The 8,418-nt window shown below is 35.4% G+C and overlaps 1 long non-coding RNA gene across 1 annotated transcript; it reads left to right on the top strand.

The window, feature by feature from the left end:
* Positions 1-259: 259 nt before the first annotated feature.
* LOC140875167 (uncharacterized) lies at positions 260-3,285 on the top strand. Its single transcript, XR_012148358.1, has 4 exons — positions 260-443; positions 825-917; positions 996-2,689; positions 2,791-3,285. It is a non-coding gene; the product is annotated as an uncharacterized lncRNA (long non-coding RNA).
* The last annotated feature ends 5,133 nt before the right edge of the window (positions 3,286-8,418 follow it).

Below are 8,418 nucleotides of genomic sequence, written 5' to 3'. Positions count from 1 at the left end.
CATAAAGACTCACCTACCACTTCACATTTGTCAATACTAACAACAGTATCAACCACAACATGCACAATAGGGCCCTTCATGGAAGAGTGGATTTGGGCTTATTTGGTTTTCAAATTCATAGCCCAAATCCACCACATCTGCTTGACTAACCCATGAATTTGATATCTCAAATCTGTTTATTTGGCCCACCGATTTATGCCTTTACAAATTATGGGATTTGAATCCATCCTTATATCGGCTCATTCAAAATCTTCTCCTATTCCCTACGCTCCGCTCCGCTTGCTCTATTTTCTCATTTCTTCTTTCGATTGCCGGTGTCTTGTTCATCTCTGGAGGGGAATCAACTGCAGTGGCGGAGTCCTCCTCTAGGATCAATTTTTTTACTACAGCAGTTTCTTCCCAAAAGATTCTGACGAGATTAAACCTTCTAATAGAGTGAAAACGTTGGTTTCCACCTTTGACGTAACTTGAATTTAGATTTGCTAAAATATTTCCAGTTTCCAATGTTTTGTGGACTGTCGCTCTCTGTAGATTCTTGCTTTTTTATTTATCAAGTGGCTTTCCTCGTCTTTATTCACGTACGAGTCTATTTTAAAAGCATACATCTTCTTGCTTTCCAATTTCGTGAAACTGGTTTTGGTGATTGGAGGATTGAATTTGGGGCAAGATTTAGATTTCATTCGGGTTATCTTTTGTTTAGACATTTATATCATCAATTGATAACTACAATTTTCCATTCTAGGATCTAATGAATCTTGTCGGTAATCTGCTCATTTTAAGTTTGGAATTTTGATAGTTTTATGTCAAAACAATATGCTATGTAGGGATCTGAAGCTTCTAAAGGTCAAGTGAATCCGGCTATACCTCGTTCTTCTTCTTCGAAGAGAAGTAGAGCAGCAGAAAATTTGTCAGAAAAGGTTCGTTTTCCTTGGTGTTAGTTTGGATTTTATGATGAAGATTTTACCTCATGGTTATCTGATTGGACTAATGGCCAGAGGAGGAGAAGTGGGATCAAAGAGAAACCGAAAGCACTTCAAAATTTAATTCCAAATTCTAACAAAGTAATTGATTCTCGTCACTTCCCTTGAGCATTATCTTCATTTTATGTGGCTAGTATGCTTTGAAATTAACTCGAATGATTTATGTGGTAGACTGAACAAGATTCGTGAACTCTTGATGTCCATTTCCTCTCACATTTGTCATGACTCTCGCTACAAGAATCTTGTCTGGGTGTATTCTTTGTCCATTTTAGAAATTTTAAGATATACTAGGTTCGGCGCATATCAGGTTGCATAGTTGTGGTAGCGGTTCAAGTTTCTTGGACCGTAAAACCAAAAGTAGTGTGCCCTTGTTGGCATTGTAAGTTATGATGTTGATTAGTCGATGGATTTGGAAATAGGCTTGAATCTTGAATTATTAGCTTATGATAAGTAATTGAATTGAATATTTGTCAGGAAAAAAAGTAGCTTGATTGGTCCAGCTTGTCCTTTCTTTTTGTTGCACTTGATTGGTTTTTGTTTCTTGTTCTTTCAGTTTGCTCCTTTCTGTTTATGTTTTTTTGTACATGTAAGTCCTGGTTGGTTGCTTTTCATTGAATTGTAATTTGAACAAGAAAGTCAGAATGTAAACAATGAAAACTGAGTGCAGAAAATTTAATGGAGGTGAAACTTGATTGATATATAACACGGTTCTACCAATTGAGCATGCTTTTTTTTTTTTCCTTGAATTCATTGATGTTTATGGATATGTGAGACTTGATTGATATACGTTAATAGTATCATGTTTATGATTCCAAGCTAATTTATTTTATATCAAGTTTATATTGTATTTTAAATTTAGGATCAATGAAAATTGTTGAAAAAAATGTGCAGACAGGAAGAAAACGTTCACGAGATGAATTTGAAAAGAATGACGAAAAGACATATATAATTATTTTATTGGTAAATGTTCTTATTATAATTATTAGAACTTGCATTGGCATTGTCAAAGATATATGATCAAAGATATGTCAACGAGTGATTATCATATTCGGGCTTATCAAAGGTCAATTTGGATGAAATGTTTAAGTCATGATCCTACTTGTATGAGCCAGCTGCGTATAAACATTAGAGGATTTAATAGGTTGTGTCATATATTGCGTTGTGAAGGAGATTTAAATGTTACAAAAAATGTAACATTAGAAAAAATTGTGGCATCTTTTTTACATATTATAGGACATGATAAAAAACATAGTACTATTAAATCCGTATTTGGACGCTCTGGAGAAACTGTTAGCAGACAATTTCATATAGTTTTGCGGGCGGTCTTGAAAATAGGAAAGTTTTATATTAAGCAGCAATCAAGTGGAATTCGTCACGAAAGAGATCTTGACAAGAGGAAATGGTTCCCGGTAAATTTTGAATTAATTATAAATATTTTATGTATTTTTCCATATGTCTTTGAACTGATTATTAAGAACTCTAGAATGCAGTGGGAGATTTAGATGGAACATTTATCAAACTCACTGTTTCCGCTCAAGATCAGAGTCTATATAGGAGTAGAAAATGTGATTTGTGTACTAATGTCTTAGGAGCATGTGATGCTAACTTGAAATTTTTATATGTGCTACCTGGATGGGAGGGATTCGCTTCAGATGCTCGATTACTATGTGATGCAATGAGTAGACATAATGGCTTAAAAGTTAATATCAGTAAGTTAAAAATGCTTGAGTTGATATAAGTTTTTATTTTTTACTTTTTTAAAATAATGGTATGCATCTCTAATTTCATATTTTTTGTAAATTGTGTTTAGATGAATATTATCTTGTTGATGCTGGATATACAAATGGTCCTGGTTTTCTTGAACCTTTCAGAGCAACTCGTTATCATCTCAACGAGTGGAGAGGGGACACTCAAAGAAATTATAAAGAATTGTTCAATCTTCGACACGCTTCTGTGCGAAATGCAATTGAAAGGAGTTTTGGTTTGCTTTAAAAAGATGGGCAATTTTGCGCATTGCTTGCTTTTATGATCTAAAAACACAAATTAGGGTCATCAATGCTTGTTGCATCATACATAACTTTATCCGCGAAGAGATGCCGGAAGATCCATTATTAGATGAAGTGGACCAAGAATTAGGACAAAGGGTTGTGCCCGAAAATGATTCGGGTGATCAAGAATAACAAATAATGACAGTTCGAACAACAAGGGAATGGACAATGTTTTGAGAAACTTTGGCTATGAAAATGTATGAATAATATCGAGCTCGTAGAAGAATTTAGTTGTTGGATACATTAACTCTATTTTATTTTGAGTTGGATATTAGACATGTGTTATTATAATTTTTTTAGTGCTTTATTAAATATTTTTTAAAAAAGTTTATAAATGTAAGTTTAGTATTTAATACAATTTATATAATTAAAATGTAAATTTATATTATTTTAAATTGTACAGGTTATTTTGTAATAATAATACTTGTTTTAATTTGAAAATATATAAAGAATAATATAGTATAATTTTATGAGATTTGAAATTTTTAAATTTTTTAGCCAAGTAAGATATTTCAAATCAATGGATTTCAAATTCACTTTTTGAAATTCCATGTTCATCCAAGCAAGATATTTAAAAAAAGGAGAATTCAAATCAATGGTTTTCAAATCCATTGATTTGAAATATTCCCTAAAATCCAAATACCCCTATCCAAGCACAACCTAGAAGATTTTTCATCAATTAATAAATCACCTTCCATCGCACCTATTTTGACACTCACTTCATCATTCGTTGAAGTATCATTATTCTCAACTTAAACTTTTGATTCATCATCCCCTACATCATTGGATTTCATCTCTACATGAGAATCCACCACTTTCATCAACACCTCCCTTAGACATTGGTCATCATCATGCCCAACTTTACGACACCAAAAACATACAATATCACAAGTACTAGACGTTAAAAGTTTAGATGTACCTTGATATTCACGCTTGGAAACTTAATAGTGATTAGGAGCAAAACATTTCTACATCACTTTTTTCATCACATACCATGTAAAAATAGGACGCATTCCACGTCTTTCCCTATTTTCATCCAATATATCCCACCAAGTGTAAGCATAGTCAGTAAACTCTTTTACAACGAGTTTAACCTTCTTAGCTTCAGATAGATCACGACCATCAAATACATTCTCTACTTTCTTTTCCCACTCCAAATACATCTCCAGATCCTCATCTCCACATAACGACTGGATTTTATTTTTCTTACTTCTACCCATATAATCTCTCAACCAATTCTCACTACAACTTTCTTCATTTCTACCAACACCATATTCATCCTCCAACTTACTCACTTTCTTATGTATTGGCTTAAATGCTTCCTTAACTGCCTTTCTCATCATCTCGGTCAACTCTTCCATTTGAACCTTACAAAATTCTAGGTTCGAACCATCTCCTCCTCCTTTATTAGATTTTCTATAAGACATTGTACCTGCAAGAAAAAGGTTAGTAATAAAATTCCTCAAAAATTCTCACCAGTCACTCCAAAAGAATTCACTCAATCACTCTTTTTTTCACTCAAAATTTATGGAAAATGCTTTTTTTCTTTTTTGACGTAAGTATCAAACTCTCAAGCTCAAGACTTGTAGACGCTTGAAAATTGACTCACAAGAGTTGCACAAAAGACAAGAAGAATAAATTTTGATGGACAACTTTGAGATGTTTTTTTGACTTGCACCCAAAGATGAACAAAGACAATTTGACCACAAATTATGTGAGACCTCGAGTCTAATTATCTAATCTTGTAATAAACAATAATAAAGCATATAATATTAAAAGTAAAACTTTTTTTAAAAAATAAGGGCTGCATGCGCTCGATCGCATGAACTCATGGGATCGAGCACACAAATTTGGCAAGGTTCTCTGCCTCAACATGTATGAGGGCCGCGCTCGATCCTGCAAACTCGTGCAATCGAGCGTGCCCTCTGCCCAAAAAAAAATCAAAAACAGGTAAGGCTTTCAACAATTCAAACACCATTCAAATCTTCAATCTAACACATGAATCAACATATCCAACATGGATATTACATTACAAGATAGTTCTAGAGTTATACTATCTCAAACTAATAGAACATGCTTTCAATCTATGTTTACAATCCAAAATACAAATCGAGTTTGAAAATAAATTCAACTCCTAAACCGATCCTCACTTCTACAACATCTCCCACCTAGCCATGCGATCTCTGACTCGGTCCTGCCCCGTCTGTTGCCAATTACACATACAGACAAAGACAACAGCCAGATAATCCGGTGAGAATAAAATTCTCAGTAAAAGAGACAAACATGCATATCAATTAATATATCGAAACATGATATATATATATATATATATATATATACAAGACAAGAAATTCCAAAAGCATGTCTAAACTCAATTCAAATGCATAAAATGCAATGCATGTCTTTAAAATATGGGATTATTAAGTCTGGATAATCACAAGGTAAAAGTTCTCTGCTATTTTTCTCTATTGGGATCCCGAGGATGAAACACAAATCTCACCTACTCTCCCCTCGAGGTGGATAGTGCATATTTCAATCCTCTAGACTCTGAAGCTACTATATAGAGTTAAGTCGGTCATTGCAGCAAATCTCTTGTCAATGCCCCCTACTATAGTTCTCAGAACGTCTAACTCAAAATTAAATAAAATCCATTGGCTCAATATGAATGCAATGAAAATCATAGCTCATTCAAGTAAATCAAATAACATGCAAGTATGTGATTTTTTTGGAACATTTGAATCAAGTCGGATTCGAGTCACTCGTTCCATTCCAGTCTAAGTCATCTTATACCTCTTTTGAAACGTCGATGCTCCAACCTGGAACAACAACAAATGTACTCATCAAGATTCAATCCAACTTTCTATTCGATAATAAGAAGATCGATACTATACGGTCTACAATCTTCAAAGAGATTCAACTCCTGCAACTATGCAACTTGACGGCCTTCAAACGAATCTGCAAAAGAAGTAATAAAGACCCAAGATCAATGTCGACATTCAAACTCGATTGAAAATGGTTCAATACAATCAAAACCGACTACAGCCCAAAAACTCAAAACGGCGGCATAACGACCATAAATCTACTAACCAAAAACCACAGAAAGCAAAAAGTCAATCCAAGGCAACTCTTAACATCCATACTTTATCCAAAAAAACTCAAAATCCAACAAAAACATAAACCCCATTTTTGAATTACACTCCAAAAATCATAACAAATCCAAACGACGCTCTATTTTGAAACCGACAGAGATTAAACGATCAAAACTCTGCCAAGAACAACATACTCAAAACCCAATCGATTCTACCATTCTACAAAAAATAGATTGAATCTGATCGGAGAAATACTTATGATAGAACGAAGCTCTCGCTGCCGTGATCGCTAATCTGCCTTTAGAAATAATTTCTAAGGGATGGATCGAGCTCGGGAAGAATTTTGGAAGCTTGGAAGCTCACATTGGTTCTTCAATGGAGGGAGAGAGAGATGAGAGAGTGAGAGGAAGGAGATGGAGTGAAAAGAACAAGTCAAACTCCCTTAAATATCTAACAATTCCAATATTTGAATTTTAGTCCCTCAAATTTCCAAAAATTGCAAAATAGACCATGATCAAAATCAATTCGGCTCTTGAACTCTGTAATCTACGATTATCTCAAATAAAGTCAATTAAGATAAAATCGGGGCGTTATAATTCTCCCACTCTAAGAAAATTCTCCCACTCTAAGAAAATATTTCGTCCTAGAAATCAAACACGGTTCCAACACGAACTCTGCCTCTCAAATTACTCCTTCAAGTCGGTCAATCAAAAGTCGACTCATTCTCGTCAGCAAAATCTTCCTATGCTCAGTCACAATCCGAATCATCTCTGGTTCCAACTCAAGGCATAAGATCTAAAGTTTAACTCCTCTGACCTGGTTGTCCGTCGTTCAGAGGATATCGAACTGAATAAGTTGAAATCAGACAATAAAATCTCATCGAAGCCCTTGCCGAAAGAATGAGTGCATCAAGGATCTTTGTCTAAACTGACAGACTTCGGCAAAACATGACACCTGACGACCTCTGACAAGATATCAATCCTCTGGTCTTGATTGAAAGTCATTCTGTACGGAATACGATAGCAGATTCCAACAATCAGTCAATTGAAATCAGATAGTAGATAAAATAAGAACAGTTCAAAACATCAGTTGTTGCATACAATTCCTCAGATAAAGATTTGCAGTCAGAAATCTCATACAATCTAATCCTCTTCTCTGCCTCCAGATCAGTTCCATCTGCGAAAACAAAAAATCCAACACCTAAGATGAGAAAAGATTGCCGAAATTCCCTCATAAGAAAAATAGATAACAGATCTTCTAATCAATAAGATCGCCGCGAGCTCAAAGTCCAGATTCAGAAATTGAGTCTCGAGCGTCTTCAGCTGTCTCGATGTCTAGACTATATCGTGATTCCTTTGAATAAGAATACATCCCAAAATCTCGATAAGAAGAATGACAGTTACTGAAAGATCATCAGTACCGAATTCAAGAATACTGGAATGTTGATCGACACAATTTCCATCACCAGATCATACAATCGAGGAAGACAACTCGATCCAAATAGAATTCAGACATCGAAGAATAGCATACAACTGCTCGGCACCAAAATCTGCTATAAGATTCTCAAAAAGCTCTGAAAGATCAACACAATTCTTATTCCAAAAAGATAAGAAATCATCGATAAGAATCCTAGTCCCAATAATTCTTCTAAAAGACCTGGTTAATAGAAAGATTAATGACACTACAGGAGTGCTCGTTAATTCAAACGACTCAACCAAAGTTAAGGAGCATGATAAAAATTAAATAGATTCTTCAATAAGAAGGCAAGAAACTCACCAGCATCTAACAGTCAATAAGAGTAGGAAAACAAAAATCGAACGTTTACCTGATAGGTCATTATCAGGTGCAGCCTGAGTCTGCGGATCCTCAGACAGAGAAAAAACTTGTGTCTGTTGTCTGGGAGGCTGGTTCGCATACTGATGACCTTCCTGCCTATTCTGCTGCTGAGGTTGGAAAGAGTGGACATTAGATGCTTGCCTCAGAGGCTGGGCTGACTGTCTCGAAGAACTACCACTCTGAGCTTGCTCAGGGACACGCTGAGGACACACTCTGGCAAAGTGCCCCGCCTGGTTACAGATATAGCAACTTCCAAAAATACCTCTACACTGATCACTGGAGTGACGACCTCCGCAATTGGCACAAGACATGCTTGACTGACCCGAACTCTGTCCCGATCCAAACTACCTCGAGCCACTAGAGCTCAAAGAACTGCTTCCGTGCTTCTTAAACTATTTTCCCTTCGGATGATAGTAATCCTTTCTATTACCTCCATTGCTACCACCCTCAAATCTCGGTGGTTGA

This window comes from Henckelia pumila, chromosome 1 (assembly GCF_033568475.1).
Source record: "Henckelia pumila isolate YLH828 chromosome 1, ASM3356847v2, whole genome shotgun sequence".
In the NCBI taxonomy this organism is placed as follows: Eukaryota; Viridiplantae; Streptophyta; class Magnoliopsida; order Lamiales; family Gesneriaceae; genus Henckelia; species Henckelia pumila.
The sequence above is the reverse complement of the archived record's forward strand: the minus strand, read 5'-3'. Positions and strand labels throughout refer to the sequence as shown.